Source organism: Rhinatrema bivittatum, chromosome 1, assembly GCF_901001135.1.
Source record: "Rhinatrema bivittatum chromosome 1, aRhiBiv1.1, whole genome shotgun sequence".
NCBI classification, from domain to species: domain Eukaryota; kingdom Metazoa; phylum Chordata; class Amphibia; order Gymnophiona; family Rhinatrematidae; genus Rhinatrema; species Rhinatrema bivittatum.
In genome coordinates, this window is record NC_042615.1 from 792,489,487 (window position 1) to 792,510,060 (window position 20,574).

Sequence of the window (20,574 nt, forward strand, 5' to 3'; positions counted from 1 at the left end):
GCCTTCCAAATACAGTATCCCACAGCAGCTGTCAATCTGATAAAAAAAAAAAAAGGAAACTGTAAATCCTTGGAAAGGACAGCAATAAACAGGTTGCTGAAAGCCCTGGCTTTCTTCTCCCAGTGCTCCATGCGCAGATCCTACCTCACTTTTTTTTATAGGTTAACCAAAGGCTGCAAAGCCTTCTCTCTCCCACGAAGCAAAGAAAACCCCTCTCCCCTAAGGTTAGATGTTGCTGCAGGCCTCAGGTCGCTGGTGGTTATCTGTCTCCATGTGACTGTATTAACACCGGGGCTAGGGTAGGAGCAAAGAGGGAAGCAGCCACAGCAGCATAACAGACAGCTGGTGTTTGGGTGGTGGTAAATCACCCTGAAATGAGCCTCTTCCCTACCCTCAATGAAGCCTGAACAACAAAGGAAGGCACAGCTTGCAGCCGGACAGCTCGCTAGCCAGCCACAGACACACATGACAGCTTCATTCAGGAGCCTGGAGTCGATACAAAAGCTTCGAAATCAATCCGACATCCTGCGACCTCAAACAAAGCCCCAAATCTTCTCAGAATCCGAGCTCCCCCCCACCCCCAAACCGGGGGAGGGGGGGGGGGATGGCATTCAAGGGGAGATCAAACCACAGGCCTAGCATTGAAAAGACAGCAAAAAGGGGGAAAGAATGTTCCTCAGTTTATTAATGGCCTGGTCTGGCTGCTGGGTTCTAACCGCCATGGGCTCCATTCATTAGGGGCTGCGCTGTGCACATTTTAACTGCCTTATCTCCACCAAAGCGCTGCTTTCAAGCCGGATGCACTTTCCTTCAGCGATCTTGTCTTAATTCCAGCCTCCCCTTCCATGCAGCTGGGGTGTTGATGGTTCCCTCCCAAACCTGAAAATCGTATAAAAACACAGTTTGCTGCTGCTCAAAGAAACCAAACCAGACACCTTCTGCCTCCACGTGGGCCAAAGGCAATGAGACCGGCTGGCTATGGACCTCGTTCCTGTCGGGGTAGTCCTGTTACCAAAATCTGAGAGCTATAAAGTTGTTGTTGTTGTTGTTGGTTTTGCTCCGTGCAGGAGGCCTTGCAAACCACTTGCTGCCCGCTAAGGCGGGAGTCCCGGTTCTGTGCACGCGCACATACCACGCACCGAACATCCTGCGTGGCGTAGACAAACCCGCAATGTTTACAAAATCAGAAAATAAAGAATAAAATAAGAAAGAAGTGAACCCTGCTTCGGCAATGAGGGCGAAGGAGAAAAAACAAAAAACCTTTGCTGATGTATTTTCTGCACGGATGCGTGAACCAGCTTGAGCTGAACTGCAAGCCATTAGATTTCAGGCAGTCTCCCGCTTGTTAGGCTCGATTTCTGTTTCCCAGATCTCAAGGAAAGCAGGAGCGAAACCCGCAGAAATAAACTTCAGCTTTTCCGTGGAGCTGTCGTTTCCCCACAGATCCCTATTACATTTTGCCAGCAACTGATTGGTCTCAAAAAAAAAAAAAAGAAGAAAAAGTTGTGTACTTCTGTATAGAAGTTTGCAAATTCCTTCTTTTCAATCCATAAAGCTGAAGTACGTGGACAGTAAAAGCCTGATTGAAAAAGTACAGCATCCAAATAGCACAAAGGTGAAAAGGCAGCAGACATTAAACAGGAAGGGGCCTTGCCCACCCCAACCTCCATTATCATTCAAACACTATCAGAGGCCATGGGTTAAATGAATTTCCATAGGTCTCCAGCAGTGCTACTCCCACTAAGGTCCCCTAGCCACAGGTAGCTCCTTCAGAACCCTCAATGTGACTAGGTAACACCATGACATTTTAAAAAACCGAGCAGAACAGAATGCCAGTCTTAAGAGTTGTAAGGGTTTTTTTTTTAAGAGCACAGAAGCCATGCAATGCCGAGGCCCAAGGGCTATGGGGGGGGTTTGTGCTTGTAAAAGTGGTCGATACTTCAATCTGCTTCTTTGAGACTAGAATCACTATTAATGTGGCTCGCTGCTAAACAAAAGCCATCTGCATTTCAAACAACCATTATACCACCAGGTCACGTGCAGATCCTTCGGTAAAGGATGTCCCAAAGCCGATGAAATGGTTGGGAGCTTTCGAAAAAAAAATACTTTCTTTAGCTCGCTGTCCCGGTCAGTTCTTGGGCACGGGAGGGAGCATACAGGGGGGGGGGGGGGCACACAGACAAGGCAAGGCCCCCAAGAGTTCCGGGGTTCCCGCACAGTGGGGGGGGGGGGGGAAGACAGATTTTTCAAGGCGCTTAGGGTTTTCTCATCCCTCTGGGGCTCTTCTCACCAAAAATCACTCTTCCCTCCAGAAGCCGTTGTTCAAAATAAAGACTTTGGTGCAAACTGATTGCAGGAAAACTAAGCATAAAACAAGCACGCCAGAAAAGAGTGCACTGCACTGTACAAAAAGTCCAAAAAAACCCACAAAAAACAGATGGCAGAGGTGCTCTCCAAGGACAGCAGGATAATAGTCTTCACACATGGGTGACGTCATCAGATAGAGCCCGATGCGGAAACTCTATGGCAAAGTTTCTAAAAACAGGAGGGGGCTTTGCCCATCCCACCCTAGAAACTTTAACTAGGCACACTGAGCATACCCAGCATGCCCTATACTAAGCATCCACGTGGGGTCCCCCTTCAGTCTCGTAACATAGAATTACAATGAAAAGAAAGAAAATAGGAGAAACCCATCTCCTGCTGTCCTCGGAGAACACCTGTTACAGGTAAACAACTCTGCTTTCTCCAAGGACAAGCAGGATGGTAGTTGTCACACATGGGTAAATCCCTAGCTAGAGGCTGCTCCCCAACACAAAGGGGACCAACAGACACCTAACCAGGTGCCAACGAGCACACCAGCACCAGTGCTGTTAGTTAAGAGGGAAGACGACCTGAACCCAAACAATGGGACCTAGGTTGGGAGAGTTGGATTCTACACCTCAAACAGGTTTCAGGGGATTGACTGGGCAAACCTACTGTCAACGTTGGCCATCTTTATCCAGACAGTAAGGGGATGTGATTGTGTGGAGAGAAATCTACGTCACAGCCTTGCAGATCTCCTCCATGGGATCTGCTCACAAGCGGACCACCGACGCTGCCATTGCTCTGACAGAATGAGCCTTGACATGACCCCCAAGATGTAGTCCCGCCGGGCATAACAGATGGAGATGCCATCTGCTAGCCAACTGGATATTATGTTTGGCAATGGTAAAGCCCAACCTATTCTTATCAAAGAAACAAAGAGTTGGGCGGACTGTCTATGGGCTTCTGTCCGCTCCAGGGAAAAGGCCAAAGCTTGCTTGCAATCCAAACTGTGCAGGGCTCGTTCGTCTTGATGCGAATGGGGCCTGGCAAAGAAAGTTGGCAGGACGAGTGACTGGTTAAGATGGAAATCAGTCACCACCTAAGGCAGAAACGTAGGGTGCATATGCAAGACCACCCCGTCATGATAGAACTTAGTATAAGGTGGATAAGTCACTAAGGCCTGGAGCTCGCTGACCCTGCCACCAAAAATATGACCTTCCAGGTCAGGTACTTCAGGTCACAGGTGCACAGCGGCTCAAAAGGAGCTTTTATCAGCTAAGCTAACACCACCTTGAGGTCCCAAGACACAGAAGGAGGAACTGCTGTTTCCCCACCACAAACCAGAGATATTTTCTGTGACAGAGGAAGATCTCGATATGGGTGTACACATCCTTTAGGTCGAGGGAGCATAGCCAGTCCTTTTGCAAAAGGGGGATCAAGGTGCCCAGGGAAACCATCTTGAACTTTTTTCTTTTTAGAAACCTGTTCAAGGCCACAAGTCTAGAATGGGACTGAGTCCTCCTGTTTTCTTTGTAATCAGGAAGTACTTGGAGTAGAATCCCTGCCCTCTTTGCCCTGGTGGTACAGGCTCAACCGCTCTGGTTAAGGAGGATAGCTCCGCTTGTAGCACCTCCTGATGCGCTACCGGCCCTCAATATGTGTACGGAGGGTGATTTGGCAGGACACCCAATAGATTTAATTGGTACCCCTGGTGGACGATGGACAAAACCCACAGGTCAGAGGTTACAGTGGGCCACTGGTTCACAAAGAACCACAGCCTGCCTCCAACTGGAGGGTCCATCATCCCGGGTATGGCAACATGGCTTACTCTCCCTATGACTCAGTCAAAACCCAGTCCCGGAGTTGATGAGGAGCTAGCTGGAGCTTAGGAGCTCTCTGCTGCCTGGGATGGCCACGGGAGCTCTGATGGTGTTGAAGGGATCGAGGAGGCAGAGGATAGTACTTCCTTTAGCAAAAGAAAGAATTCCTTGACCCCAGCCTCGATGGCCTCCTGAATGATGAGGATGGGTCCGAAGTGCTGGCGGAGAGTTGTTGGAGGGTTTCATGATGGTCCCGGAACTGGGCCACAGCATCCATCATCCTATCTCCGAAGAGATTCTCTCCCATGCACAGCATATCGGCGAGTCATTCCTGTACCTCTGGTCTGACATCCGAGACCCGCAGCCATGCCAGTCTGTGGTCGCCAATTCCCACTGCAGAGATCCTCGATGTTTCAAAAAACAACATCATAGGTCACATGGACCTCGTGTTTGCCACACTCCAAACCCTCGTGCACCAGAGACGTGAGGGTGTCTTGCTGCTGTTGAGGCAGCTGCTCAGCCACCTCCTGCACCTGCTTCCAGATGTCCCGCAAGTATTGGCTCATGTAGAACCGGTAGGCAGCGATGCGAGCAATAAGCATGGCACCCTGCAACACCTTCCTTGCAAGAGTATCCAGCGCCCTGGGATCCTTCCCTGGGGGCGCGGAGGAGTGGGTCCAAGTGTCCTTGGACCTCTTGAAGGCAGATTCGACCACCACTGACTGGCACAACTGGCAGTTGATGCTTATCGAATCCGGTAGCTTTTTGGACGAGGGTAAACTGTCCGCCTTCATATTCATGGGAGGCCCCGTGAGGGGATGTTCCCAAATCCTCAGCAGCAACTCTACAAGGATCTCATGCACCAGGACCGCCACGATCGCCACAATCGCTTTAGGAGGCTTCACGAACTGAAGAACCTCAGACATTTTGTGCCTGGCATCTTCTTCAGTCAAAAGCTGGAATTTGATGGCCTTTGAAATCGCCCTTGCAAACCCTGTGAAGGTTAAGCTCTCAGGCGGAGACCTCCTTTACCCCTCTGGAGGAGAAGGGTTTGATGGGAGACCATCCGAATATTCAGAGAACTCCGACGGCAACCAGACGCAGCCATAACAGGACAAAAAAAGCAGAATGATGGCGGCAGACGGTGATGGAAGACGGGCACAGAGGCAATGCCACCATGGGGAGAACTGACCATGAAAAGAACTCACCCAAATGCTGAAAACTCTGACTTGGGGCATTGCGGGAAGAAATCGAGAGGGACCCGGCAACGAACAGAAGGAAAAAGATAGCGAAAAAAAGCGCAAAATTGAAGTTTTCCACAAGGAAAAAAAACCAAATTTTTTAAGCTCAATCAAACCACACGGAAAAAAAGAGACTGTAGAGGGACCCCGCATGGATGCATGGTAGAAGGCATGCTGAGCTTGCTCAGTGTGCCTAGTCAAAGTTTCTAGAATGAACAAAATGATAAAGGAGATGGAACGGCTCCTCTGAAGAAAGGCTAAAGAGGTTAGGACTGTTCAGCTTGGAGAAGAGATGGCTGAGGGGGGATATGATAGAGGTCTATAAAATCATGAAAGGTCTAGAATGGGTAAATGTGAACCAGTTAGTTACTCTTTAAGATAACAGAAGGACTAGGGGGGCATGCCATGAGTTAGTAAGAAGCACATTTAAAACAAATAGGAGAAAATTCTTTTTTAACTCAATGCACAATTAAGTTCTGGAATTTGCTGCTGGACGATGTGGTTAGAGCAGTTAATGTAGCTGGCTTTAGAAAAGGTTTGGATTTGTTCCTGGGGGAAAAGTCCATTAACTGCTATTAATCAAGTTCACTTGGGGAATAGCCACTGTTATTATTGACATTAAGTAGCATGGAATCTACTTAATTTTTGGTTACTTGCCAGGTACTTGTAACCTGCATTGATCAGTGTTGGAAACAGGATGCTGGGCTTGGTCTACCCAGTATGGCAACTTCCGCATGATTAGAGCTCGAGAAGAAAGGCAACCACGAGCCCATCAGCCATGTTCCTGGTTCTGAACGTAATGGGAGCCTCCTTTTTATCTAAAACCGGACAGTCAGTAAGGCCTAGCCTACTCAGAGAAAGTTAGGATTTTGTCAACCTAAACAAGCAAGGATGGGCAAAAGCCATTTGGCTCCCTTCACTTTAAAAAAGTTGTATCACTTTCAATTTGCTTTAGGTTAAAATGCATTTTACATGCACGTCAAACATACAAGCAACCATGTTGGGTTGGTCTTTCACAGGCAACAAACCTGAGCAATGAACAGCTACAGCAGTTACTGCAGTTTTCAAAACATGTTCCAGGCAAAGGTAGTGTTGTTCCATGCTTTGTCCACAGGGATGCATTCCCCCATCAATCATAAGTGGAAGGGTTCATCGGAACCACATCCTTCACCTAGGACAGGCACTTCCATCTTTCCTCTCACTATGTGACTGACAAGACTTCCTACCCTAAGTGACATGGAAACAGGGAGCTAATTTACTGCTTTGTGTTTGGAATTGCAGGCAGGGCCTCCCAACCCCCTATACTCCCAGTGCCTGGCCATCTCCACTCAGGCAAAGATCTCAGCAACACTAAAAGCCAGTGGGGGATGGGGAGAAACATTTGCTCTTAGGCCTTAACTCTACATCCAGGGTCCCCCACCGGTCAACAATAGCAAATTCAATTCAATTTCCCCATCAAGCTTTTTTTTTTTTTTTTTTTTAAAGCTTTTTTTTTCCCCCCCTCCTCCTCTGCCTTTGTAACTTACCTCCTCCGGTCCACTTCCCAGCAGGATCCGAAATTAAACAGGCTACCCATATGCCGTACCTCACTCTCTGTTCTTCTCATTGCCATCTGGCCTATTCGCTGAGCCAAAAAAAAAAAAGAGAGAGAGAGAGAGAAAGAAGGAAAGGGAAGGGAAAGCCAGACACAATGAGGTGGGAGATGATGACGCCGCCTCTCCCATCTGCTCCTTGGCCAGACTCCCGGATAGATCGGTAATGGAGAGCAGCAGCACCACTGACAACTAAGCCAAAACATAGCCCTGTTTATTTAACCTGTTCAGATAGCTCAGCTAATACCCGGCTACTCTCTGGCAAGGAGCGAGCAGTGGAGAGAAGACTCCTACCTATAAGGAATTTCATTTCCAGAACTGCAGGCAAAAAAAAAAAAAAAAAAGTCGATGAAAGTTTAGGCTGAATGCTCTGGCCCTTTGGCATTCAGTGCACAACTTTCCCTGTTAGTTGTTGTTGTTTTTCTCTCGGTTGTGACGACGTCCCTGCAACCGACAGGAGGATGCTCCCGAACGATCACACTGTGTCTTTGTGTGCAAAATGTTTTCACTGCCAGAACCAAATACCTATCTACAGATATATATATATATATATTTATTTTTTTTTTAAATGACCAAGCCACAGTTGAGAGCAGCTCTGAAAACCGACACTGTAAACCTGGAGGTAATTTGCATGTGGTTATTTCAACACTCCGGCAGCTGAGCTCCCTCCAACAACTTTGGCAAACCCCTTTGCCGCTGATTTCTCTTGTGCCCAACTTAGCAGGTTGCCACGGTAACCACGGCAATTATCGTTTCCTGGCAGTTCAAGCAATAATAATCCTACGAGGGGAAAGGCGTGAGCTAAATACTCTAAAATAAAATAAAATAAATACAAAAAAATAGAACTCAACCGGATTTCAGTTTTGCAGCGTGGCACCTAAGACACCGAACGAGCCCTGTGCAAATCACCTTCTGCCTGCCGATCACTCTGCAAAGCTACATTCAAAGGCCAAGCTCGCTTAAGCTACCCCTGATGCCCAAAACAATAATAATGAACATTAAAGCGTGGGATGAGCTATCGGGCAGGGGGCTCTGTGCGCCTGCCCCTGAATAAGTGGCTGAAGGGTGGAATATCAATCAAATAAATAAAGTAAAACTGCAAACTAAATCCTTCCCGGCTCTCCCTCGGCAGCAGCTTGTGCATGCGAGGGGGAGGGGCGGCAGGTGTCATTTTAGCTTGGCCCCCGGAGGTCACCGTGTGCGCTCCCATCAAAGGGGAAGCCCTCCCCTCTCCTCACTCCACAGACCAGCTGAGGCCAAAGGCGCCAGCAAATTAGGCAAGATGTCCCAGAGACCTTCCCAATTATCGGAGGCATTGCCAATTAAAATGTATGACCACTTTGGCCTGCGCGATCATTAATGTACCTCCTGTATAATACGGAGTTGCCCAGTGACCCAGGTCATGAAGAGATGCTTTTGGCAAGGACTGCGGGTTTTTGTTTTTTTTGTTTTGTTTTTTAAACTTACGTCCCAATGCATTGTGGTATCTGTAGTCTCTCCTACTACCCTTCGAAACCAAGCACTGCGGGTACCAGGCTACATTGGGATGAGCTTGTCAGAAATCCTGGACTGGCCTAAAATCTTCCTCCTTGATGTGGGCCACTTGGCATCTCTTGTAGCCCGGCGGCAGTGCCAGGTGGATGGAACACCCCCCCCCCCCCCGAACAATCCCCGAGTTGGGGGCGTCCTCGTTCTGGGTCGGCAGGGGCAGCAGAAGCTGGGAGTTGTGACCCTTGCCAAATCCCAGCCCTGGCTCTGATTGAACTGGAAGGGGTAGGATGGGGGGAAAAAACATCTTATGAATATGTGTGCAGTATACTATGACTTTAAAGCATTTAGTTTGGGTACTCAAAACAGAAGTGTGTGTATGGAACCAAGATTAATATTTACCTAAGTAAATGAAGTTTATATTTGCTTGGAAACTTACATCTATCCAATGTTTCATATTTTTTTTTCAAAGCTTTACTTTTTTTGGACAGGACATTACAATTTGTTCTTTCATGAGTCAAAGCGCAGCAAGTTTATTTTGATGGAAGATAAAATATACTGTGAGTGGCGCTTCAGATAGAGAAATCCACCGCCAGTTGCGTCACTTAATCTGGTTTCCTAAAACAAAGACTAGCAAACGAAACAGAATGGAAAGCAGCAGGCAGGGGCCACACTTTGGACACGGTCCCTTAAGGAGCAGCAGCCAAGCCCTACTGAGTTGGCAAGTACTCTGCAAGCAAGGTCAACCAGCCCAGCATGCACTGGTACAGCAGGGACAATAGATGTCAGAATTGTATGAGGTGGAATTAGGCTTGCCAACTAGCTCCAGATTTTCAGGACAGGTCGATCCACTCCTGGTTTTATTCCCCTGCACATAAGGCTTGATTTTCTTAGAGAAAGCAATAGGGAAATCAGATTAAGTCCCAGCATGCAATGGGGTAAAACCAGGAGTGGATCGACCTGTCCTGAAAATCTGGAACCAATTGGCTACTCTAGGTGGAATAGCAGGGGGGAATACAGGTCAGGAATGAGGTGCACTAGAACTGTATGGGGTGCAACAGATGCTATACAAGTCAGGCATGAGGTACATTAGATGAGCTCTATGAAGCTCATCTAATGTACCTGGGTAGTACAGGTCAAGAATGGGGTGCATGGAGCTGTAAAAGGTGGAACAGCAGAGATCAAACAGAACAGGAACGAGGTGCAACAGCAGAGCTATATAGCATAGAACAACTGGGGTAACAGAGGTCAGGAATGAGCTGCACTGGCAAAGCTGTATGATTTGGAATAGCAGGGGCCATTAGTGAGGAATGAGGTGAATTAGCAAAGCAGTATAATAAGGTGAATCAGCAGGGATCACAGAGCACAGGAATGAGGTGCATTAGCAGAACTGCATGAGGTGTGGGAGCAGGGAGTCCTAGAGGACAGGAATGAGGTATATTGGCAGGGTTTGCATGTACTTGTGATACTGCGTATCACAAGAAAAGTGACAAACTTTTTTGTATTGTAGTTTGTTTTTCTTCTGAACAATATGGTGTGAGGAAAGGAAATTTATGTTTTTATATTTGCATGTATAAATACTTTTACGTGTATAAATGCCCTTTTCTTAAAGAAATAATTAAAGCAAAGTTTTAGGACTAGCAAGGCAATAAATACTTCAAAGAATGATTTCTGAAGTTAAACAAAACTTCACTCAGTACTCAAATGCCCATTTCTAACGGGAGTGCACATGAAATAGGTTCATTTCATTTCATTTTTCTGGATTTTTTTTTTTTTTGCTGTGTTTTTCTTTTTTTTTTCATTTTTATTCGTTTCATTACACGTGTAAACTTTATTTTTCTGTGCGTAAACACGGTCTTAAGTTCATTAAAAAAAATGTATGCATGTAAAGTAACGCAATGAAATGGAGCGCATACTCATAGGACATTGATAAGATATGTCAGCTCATGACAGTGGATGAAAGTGGGCGGGGCTTCTTATATTTCCAGGTTTGGATCACATTTCCATAGCCCATGCAGAGGGCCCAATGAACTGAAAGACGACACAAAAAAAAAAAAAAAAAAAATCACCAGCCGCCATATGGCAAGCAAAAAGGGAAATAGTGAGCATTCTTCGCACTAGGGCGCGCCAGCTGCTGATTTAGCATGCGGCGTTTGCAGATTTCCTTTTCCGCACATCAGAGCATTTCGCATGCGGTTTGACACATTCGAAACTGTATATGTACATCAATAGTTAATGAGTTGCTGAGCCGCAAAATTATGCAATGCAGCCCATTAACAATTACAGCCTGATTTTAAAAGGGCCACACGCGTAAGTTACGGGGGGCTATGCACCGAAGTGCTGGGCCCTGCAAAAGGGGCGGGCCGGGACAGCACCATTATGCGCTGTCCTGATGGCTTGCCCGCCGGCAACTGGCCGGCGTGCACAACAACTTCAACTCGGGGCATGAAGTAAGTTGCAAAACAAAAAAAAGGGGGATAGCTAGGATAGATGTAGGGGTCGGGGTGGAGAGGGGAAGAGGTAGGAAAAGTAAGGTTAGGGATAGGAAAGTTCCCTCCCAGTCCGCTCCTTAATTGGAATGGACTGAGAGGGAACTGGGGGACCGGCCGATCACATCGCCGTGCGTAGGTTATAACATTCCTGCCCCTGCATATGCGAGCGCGGATTTTATAATCCAGCTCGCATGTGCGTACGGCCTTCGGATTTTATAATATGTGCCTGCAAGTTATAAAATCGGCGCATCCATCTGCGCGCACCAGGAAGCGCACGCACACGGGCGCGTGCGCGCTTCTTTTAAAATCGACCCCTTAGTGTATAGTGAAACTCCACCCACAGTTTGCCAAAAAAAAAAATAATAATAATAATAAAAATAATCCCCTCGGTGAGGTGCAGTCATTATTTTGACGAAAACCTTTTGCAGAAACTTTTAAAAGTGAATTTTGAAAGAGATGCGCAAGCAAAAATTGGCAGATAGATACATGCGCATATAGCACATAGGTGTGTCCGTTCTGTTTTATAAGCCTCACACATACGCACTCAAGTATTAAGAGTGCAAATAAATTGGTGTGCTTAAAAAACGGGATGGGAGGGGCATAGCTTCTGATCTTATAACCTGCACGAGCGGCGCACCTAAGGCTGCTAGCTGCGCCCGTTTACTTCTGCTGTTTGTCAGGTGTAAGTCACAATAACATTCTTTGTAGCCAATTACTGACTGGGTGAAGGGTCAGAGTAAACAGAGAGTAATGCAGGCTAAATAACCTGGGGGGGGGGCGTCTAGATGACCTAGAGATAGAACGGAAGGAAAACTGGTGGACCAATTGGTGAAACTGGTCATTTCCTGCATGCACGCATGTTACAAAATGTGATTACTTCTGCCTGTGAAAGATGACCGACGCTCAGGAAAACACGCGAATATCATTTCCTCGTGAAAGTAGTTAAAGTTAGGGGCACACATATGCGGGAAGAGGCGTATTTTGCATAATGTGCATGCGCTTGCATGAACAATACAGAACGCTGGCACGCGTGCTCTCGTGGCCACATGTGCGCGCATATGGGCGCGTGCGCACTCGTTTTAAAGTTACCGTCTTTTTGTGCTATTTTTCTACCGCACTCATTTGCCTGGGTAGAAAAAAAGACACACGAAAACCCGGATTGTGAGCCCAAAAGGGTAGGCCACGGTGTTTGGTGCCGAAGCTTCTCCCTCGCTCATATTTCCTTCCTGTAGCCTGCAAACCTTTGTTGGGGGGGGCTGACTCACCAACCTGGATCTTTTCTGTGACTGCACGGCGGCTACGGAAACCGTGCAGGAGAGGAAAATGCTTCCTCCTTTCTGCTTTTCTGAAATCCGGCCCATCCTTGCTTGCTGGGCTGCTCAGGTAGCATTTTTTTTTTTTTTTTTAGGCCAGTAATCTGAAACCAAAGCTTCACAATTTTAGAAAGGGCAGCCGAAATTCCAGTGGCAATAATTCGCTTGCTTTGTCCCTGCTGATCCACCGCAGGGTGCCCATCGGTAAAAGAGCCATGGGGGCCAGTTTGCAGTCATTCTGGGAGCTCCTAAGATTGCTGGCTACCTTTTACACAACATTTTTAGCTGCCTAGAGATTTTAGGCCCTAAATTAAGCCTACCGGAGGGGAAATTTTTATAATTTTTTTTTTTACAGCAGAAGTCTAACTGGTTAACTTCCTAAGTGCTGAACGCGGCACATAGGTGATGCACTTGAGCACGGGAAGGAAGGAAAAATGGCTGCTCCCACGGTGGCGGCCTCTGCCAATCAGAAAGCAGGGCTCATGGGTGGGCTGGGAAGAGGCTTTCCTCTGGGCCTTGTGCTGCCTGGGCTTGCTGTCTAACATGGGGAATTAAAATAGGGGGAAGGAAGGAAAGAAAATATATAAATTTTTTTTAATCATAACCCAAATTCTTTTCTTTGAGGCTACTTTAGCCATATTAACAAGCTTTCTCAAGTGTTCTAGAGATTACCCTCTCTACGTTTACCCAATTCTGCAACAAGTTTGTCTGGCAGTTCAAATGTATCAAAGAAATGTCATAGCTTCAGGAGCCGTGAGACCACCTCAGAACATAAAAACATTCATCCTCCTTCTGCCCTTCCTGTTAAATAACACAGGAGTTTTCCTTTACAAAACAGAGAGCTCTGTTTGAAATGATCCAGAAGCCGTGGTGAAAACGCGTAGGAAGAACCCTTTGCTCCAGCCATGGGACATACTGGATTGTTGGCAAGCATTTAAATAGCCAATACTAACGTACTTTTCTTAATTCCATGGGGATTTGTACCCTAAAAGCAGTGGTATCCACACCACAGTATTGTTTCCAGAAACTAAACAAGGCAGTGAACCTCGTGTGTTGTTTTCAAAGCTAAGAACCCAGGCAGCCATTTATTTCACAGAGGATTTCCTAACTCGGAGCTGAAACATGCCACACGTGAATGGGCACACTGAGGTGGCCAATACTATAACATCGGATAAGAGGAGGGGCTATTGTCCCTAACCCTCGTACAGCCTAACAGGTGAATTTTCAAAGGAGTTATGCGTGTAAATGTAGCATAATATATTGTTGTAATTTTCAAAAGCCTGCTTACACATGTAAAGCCTAGTTTGGCACGTGTAATTGCTTTTCAAAATCAGGCTTAACAGAGTGAACGCTGTGACAACCTTAGCATTTGATAGCTTGTTGTTTTTTTTTGGTTTGTTTTAGTCAACAAAGAATGATTGCAATTCCATGTCATCTTAATTTTCACTTTCCCCATAGCCAGTCGCGATGCAGGATTTTTAGCTCTCAAAACCTCGCAGAGCAACATCAGGGGAATTTTTGGTGGGACTGTTTAAGATCTGAAAGGCAGGTGTGTAAATTACAGGAGTGGAACTGTTCATGAGACATTCTGAAAGCGGCAAGGGCTTGAAGGAACCTTCCTGTGAAGCAAAGGGAATGTCAGTTTTCCGCAATCAGGTGACCTGGGTTTGTGGAGTAACAGGTTACCTAGGGTGGCTGACAGTAACAGGTACAGGGGCAGAGCCTGCTGGGACATGCCAGGTTGGCTTGCCCTCTGTCGTGTTGGTTTCTTCTGCCTGGTTTTGTGCCACCTTTTTTTTTTTTTTTCCCTTCCATCTTGCTTTTATGTACATCTGTCAGCAGCAAGCATAGGAAAATGTGTACAGTCAAACACATTTACATTGCTTCTGACTCTTCTGTATAGAGGCCAAAATCAGAAAGTAACATTGAGGTTTATATTCAAAAGCATTTAGCTGGCTAATTTAGAATTTACTGGCTAAAATCTACCCGGCTACTAAATTAGGTGGCTAGAATGTAGCCGGATAAGATAGAGACACACTCCAGGGCATAACCAGGGGCAGATTCCGGGTAAAGATTGCCCCTGGGATTTTCCGCAGACCACGTGACCAGAAAACCCCCCCCCCCCCCAAATAAGCCAATCCGCCCCCTGGGCATAACTGGGAGGAGTTGAATTAACTGGCTGAATTAACCAGCTAACTCCCCATATTTAGAGTTAGCTGGATGACTTAGCTGATTTAAGTGTGGTCTCTCCTAAAGTTAGCCAGCTAACTTTAAGATAGGCCAGCTATAGCCAGCAGTGCAGCTGCATTATTGACTCTAACTCCATAGCTAGCCAGACAAGTTTATTTGGCTAACTTTGCTATCTGGACTGTGTCTGAATATGGGCCTCTGTATTCCCTGATGATGATTTAGAAGAGGTCACAGTCTAAGATTCCAAGAGGATAAACCTAGGAGCATCATCAGGAAGTATGTTTTCATGGAAAGGGTGGCAGCTGCATGGAACAACTTCCCAGGGAGGTGAGGGGGCCATGGAAGCAATGACGGAATTCAAGAGAGCATGGGAGAGACACAGAGGATTCCTGCTCGTGAAGAAATGAGGTCAAGAAGAAAAAAAAAAACAGCAGGGCTCTATGGCACTGTACCAGGGGTGAAATTGAGCAGACCAAGTGAACCAGAAGGTCCTATATCTGCCATCATATTCTAGAGATGTGCTTCGGTTAAAAATTTCGTGTCAGGCTTCGTTTTGAGGCCTCCCCATGGGAATTTCATTTTTTCCACGGTTCGTATTTTTTTTTTTCGGGGGCCCCGATTTTCGGGTTAGTGTGCACTATCGGGAGTTAGCACGCACTAACTCAAAAATGAATTTTTTTCTGAAATTTTGGAAAAAATTAAATCGTTTTTCAGTTCTCCCGAACCATTCCGAATTAGTCAATTTCGTTGACATTGCCTAATTCGGAAAAAAACGATTGCACATCCCTATCATATTCTGTCTTTCTATGGCTGCTAAAGAGTGGACCATAACCACATTCTTGAGAGCAGCAGATCTCTCCAGCAGCTTCCCCGTGGATTAACCAGCACCGCTGGCACCACACCCAAGTAAAAGCCGAGTCTCGGTAGAGAATTCCGCAATCCATCCAGACAGTCCCCACCTAGGAAACAGATATGCAGTGATACAGACCAAAGATACAGACCATGACGGGCTGTAACAACAAGCAACTGCGATCTACGAACACAAGCGACACAAGCACGCTATTACGGTAGTTGATCATTTGCCCGGGTTAAATTCCCTTCCTGGCCTTAAACCGATAGGCTCCCTGCCGCCTACGGTACATTTGATTGCACCTTTAGCCTTTAAAAACGTATCTGGCCCATTTCTAAGTGACACATCACCCAGGCCAGAACTAACACCTGAAGTGAGGAAACCCCACCTGCTCATCAAATCTCTCCCCCCCCCTGATTCCTTCTCTGTTTGTGAAGCAGAAAAGTAGGGGCACTTCATATCCTGGTAACCCCCCACCCTCCTTCCTTCTGTCACTCACTGGAATTTTTTTTAAGTGGAGATCAGCTCTGCAAATGCCACGGTCAGGAGGACCAGCCTTTCAAATCTTACTGCGGGTTTATTTTCTTCCTGGACTGCACATTCTGCCGTCTAACTTTCCCATTTTGCATTTCAAAGATTAGAAATGATTCGCTGCTGATCGTCTCCCTCTGGACCGTCTAAGAGTGAACGGTCAGTCATGGGGGAGGGGGGGTGGTCTTCCTCAAGATTACCCGCAAACTCAACGTCTCTATAATGTTTGGCTTCTCTGCCACAAGCCCTGTTGGAAATGAGCGATGGTGGTGCTATGAAAACTGTATGTAAGGAAGCAGGAGCAGCAGGCTTCCCGGGATCCCCTGTAGCATGGCTGCCATTTAATGTATCAAACCCCTGTGATATCATGACCACCACCCCCCCAAGCCTGCGTCATTCCCAGTGCCCGTTCCAGTGTTTTTCTGCAGGGCAACAGCGACCCATCTGCTTGGGAATGGGAGGTAGAAAAGTAGGACTAGATTAATATCACAAGAACATGAGAAGTTAGATCGTTGAACACTGAGAAAGAGAGAGAGAGCCATCTTCCACAAAGCACGTGACTACAATTGTAACATAAGTTGAATAAGTGTGGGGGAATTTTTTTTTCCTGGGGAGGAAGGTTGGAGCAAGGTATTTTATAATTAAGGCCAAGAATCCGGCAGGCGTGGCAAAATCCTGCAGCACTAAACACAACATGGAGTATCACAGGCTAAACACCCTGGAAGGCTAGTGCTGTAGTCTAGACTAGCACTGCTGTGAGTGGACCAGGAAGTTGGCCATTTTTCATCTATGCCAAAGACTCAGCTCAAATTACTGTTCAGCTCAGAGGTCTCAGACAATCCTTGTTATCATGATAACTATAAATATGTAACAAAGGCAGAAACTGAAGCCATTACATGCAAATAAATACAATTAATTGTGAATACCCTAAAAAGCAGACTGGTTTCTGGTTCTCAGGGACTGGAGTTTGACAGCGGTGTTACTGGCTACATACACCCGTGTAACCTGAGCCGAACCTATGTTATAACTTAAGTAGCAAGCTGAAATGTTAGAGCCCTATTAGAATGTGAAAAAAATGAAAAACACTTTAGTGATGCTGCCTTCCCGGGGAGGCAAATACCTTCTTCCTGACTCAGGCCCCAGCGTAAGCAGGCAAGCCAGGCTACGCGCACCTATGTCAGTGTGTTGCTCCGCACATATTCTTGTGCACAGGACTCACTTCCGATGCAGCGAGGGGGCTTTTCACACAAAAAAAATGCGCACGCAAACCCTGAGATTAATAGGTCTGCACGCATGAGCATTAGCTCTTCCTCCCAAATGCAGCGAGGTGCGTAGACTTCACTTAGTGCTGGAAATGCAACTTCTGGCCAGAGGTGCAGTAACGTTTCTGGGGCCAGTGTTAGCCTACGGGGGATGAACCTGGAGTTCATGGTATGGGGGTCCTGTACTCGGGATTTAGGTGTATACAACATGATGCACACAGGCTTTCTGCGCACAAACTGTGAGCACAAATTTTATACTCCTAACTCAGGGGTGCTCAAACCGGTCCTACAGGCTCCCCCAGCCAGTCAGGTTTTCAGGATATCCCTAATGAATATGCATGAGATTTATTTGCATGTACTACCTCTTGCATATGCAAATCTTTCTCATGCATATTCATTAGGGATATCCGGAAAACCCGACTGGCTGGGAGGGCCCATAGGCCTGGTTTGAGCACCCCTGTCCTAACCCATGCTTTCTGCATACAATTAAGGAGCATGCATTGTGCCCCTAACTCCTGTGTTATGTGCATGACTTAGGCTCTTAAATCATGTTATGTGTGTACTGTTTAGGAGAAGAGCTTGTGCCCCTAACCCATGTTTTATTAACACAATTTTTATACACACTGCGTCCTGCACATTACCCATCACTTATGCATGTAAAACACGGTTTGTGCTCCTTAATCTTGGCTTGTGCACATAAATCATATTGCCTAAGCATAAACCATGCTTTGTGTTCGTTAAATGTGATTTATATATGCTATTCATTTTTTTGTGTGTGCACGTTTTCAGGTTTACACATGCTTTTTAAAACTCCCGATTCATTTACATATGATTAGTTTACTTCATCAGGAGTTAACTTTTTCTTTTTCCAGTGCAGGCATAAGAGAATGTGCGCTGAAATACAACATACCTATTTTTCATCCCATCTTACTGCATCGGCCCCTCAGAAAAAAAAAACAAGTCAGCTCAGACTGTCACGACCAGGAAGGAACACGGCACTAATAATCACGGGAAGCAGGGAACAGCGTCGAGAGAAAGCCAGAGAGGTTCTGGAGCTGGGTGTATTATTATTATTATTATTATTAGTTTGGCCTTGAAAGTTTTAAAAACCCGATTTGGACTTCCTTCTGCGTGGATCTGCTAGACTCGATTTTCAGGGCAGGATCACCTCATTAAGAGGAGTCGTGCCTTTCTTCTACGGCCTGATGATGAGGGGGGGACACCGAGGGGAAACGCTCCCGCCTTTCCTAATGAGGCCTGGTAACTTCTCCCCACTAATTACTCCTGACACGCCCGCCTCCCTCCCCTTGAACCGTTCTGGGTGAACGGGGAGCCCGGGCTGGAGCAGATGCCAGGCTGTCACACTTGGACTACATGACAGCGCTAACACCTTCCCACGGTGCGAAGCCGGCGCTGGGGACAGCCCCCCACTTAGCTCCCGGAATGACAAAGCTCTCTTGTTTTTCATACTTGAGGGGGGCATCCTAAGCAGGTTTCACTCTCAGTCACGGAACTGCTGAGCCTCTAGAGAAAGAAAGAAAGAAAGAAAGAAATACGCTGGTTCTCTCTTTGTGGAAAACTGAAAACAAAATAACTAGATTGCCTCGTAGGGCGAGCAGGGTAAAGTGACCTGCAAAAGATGTGCGCACGGTCTGGGTAATCCTTTTGCAGGTTGTGGGGGGAGGAGGAGGATTGCAGCAACTCCTCCCCTCCGACTAACCCTCACATTTCCAAGTAACAAGGAAATTACATGAACTGAAAACCCGCGCTGAGTCAGTTCTTCCACAGAGACGAGGCCAGCAGTGGGAGATGCACCACGGGGAACGGTCACCCCCAGCAACCTGCGTGAACTGTGCTCTCCCCCGGTGCCTCATCTGCTGAACTCACAGCATCCGAGCACACACGAAATAGGCTTAGCGGCCTCCACACGTGCACAAGGGCGTGCATGCACCACCCCCACACACCCCGGCCCGTCCATGCTCACGCTCGCTGAGCCGGGGACACAGCTCCGAGCGCATGCGCGCGCGCCTGCAAGTTCCGAGTTCTGCGCTTTCGTGCAGAAATCCCGAATTGCACGGGTAACAAGGAAGCCCGTACCCGGCTGCACGCAGCAACTCCAAGTCAGGTGCTAACGCTCCGCCCCGAGACCCGCGGGCAGCGCATGGGACTGTGGGTAAATATAGTACTGGAGTCAGGCTGGGGAGGGGGAAGAGAGTTCGGGCTCAGGCTGGAGAGAGGTGAGGGCAGTTCTGGGCTAGGGCCGAAGGGAGGAGAGGAGTGTGTTGGGGCCCGGTTAGGGAGGGGGGGTGAAGAGAGTTCTGGGTTCATGTCGGGGAGAGGGGGTTGGAGTGTGCTGGGGGAGTGAATAGGAACCTGCCAGGAAATGTTGCCGGGTATCAGCTCGTATTGATAATTTTGTTACTTATTACGTTTTCTGCAGGACTGCACCGCTCTGTGGGAGAATGTAAAGGCAGCCTTTAAAAGTACAAGATCCGGAGTACTGCACAACTGACTCCAGTGCAGGCAAATGGGTAGCAATGTGCAGTATCTATAATGTCTCATCCATATCTGCACATCCAGGACCTCGAAGTGGCATTACAGGCCAGGCTGGCATTATATTTATATCACCCCATCAATAGAATGACCTGCGAATTACATGTAGCTGCTCATCTCTATAGAAAACGTGGCCATTGAATCAGAAAATTGTATTATATTGCTCTTTAACTACATCAGACAAAGATCCAAGGAGGTAATGATTTAAAAAAAAATCTATAAATAATAGTGCTTTATTTGTTCCAAGCAACCAGAGATGATTCTCTGCCATCAGCAGAAACCCACAAAAATCATTCTGCTTTTTCAGTACTTGCGTTTTGCATAGAAGAAAAGAAATCTGATTACACATTTAAAAAAGAAGAAGATATTACACCCCTTGTTGCACACTATCAAAATATTTTGTCAACTGGCGAGGAAGGCAAGAATTTGCCGCTTACCTGTTTCTAATCCAGTATCTATCGGCAAATATTTCAGTCATAGCCCTTTGTAGCCTCAGAACCTCTCTCATTTAACCACCAAACCCCTCCACTCTCATCCATGGCCTATAAAACTTCAAAAACCCACCATCGTCTTATTGAAGGCCAGAGTTTGGCTCTCTCTTCTGAACACTTGGCAGAAAAAAAAAAAAAGGTAAGTAGATCCCATATTTCCACCAATCTTATAAGCCCTGGGCAGAAGCGTCCTTAATTGTACACAGGGGTATTACATGAAGAACATCAAAGGAAAGCTGACAGGAGAGCAATGGCAGACCTTGCCTCTGCTCGGTTTTGCCTCCAGCATCTCTACCAGGGCATCAGATGACCTCTAAAGCCTTAGCTTTTTTCAGATTTTTGTTGTGGGGTTTTTGTTTTTTTTTGTTTTGCATCCGGCGTGTCATCCTGATTGCATGCTAATAATTTAGCTGTCAAATGCACGTGAGCAAAAAGGAGCCTGAAGCT

The 20,574-nt window shown here is 46.8% G+C and overlaps 1 protein-coding gene and 1 long non-coding RNA gene across 5 annotated transcripts in view; one reads left to right on the plus strand and one right to left on the minus strand.

Annotated features, from left to right (window-relative positions):
* Positions 1-20,574, minus strand: part of SETBP1 (SET binding protein 1) — a 535,593-nt gene that overhangs the window by 440,629 nt on the left and 74,390 nt on the right. The gene's annotated exons all lie outside the window — the stretch shown is intronic.
* The window catches only part of LOC115078217, a 33,396-nt gene continuing 31,986 nt past the window's right edge, over positions 19,165-20,574 (plus strand). The window contains exons 1-2 of one of the 2 annotated variants that reach the window (XR_003853089.1): positions 19,165-19,256; positions 19,524-19,832. This is a non-coding gene — a long non-coding RNA (uncharacterized LOC115078217). Of the gene's footprint in view, positions 19,257-19,281; positions 19,321-19,523; positions 19,833-20,574 lie in introns of those variants that run through there. The other variant, XR_003853088.1, reaches the window with a different exon arrangement.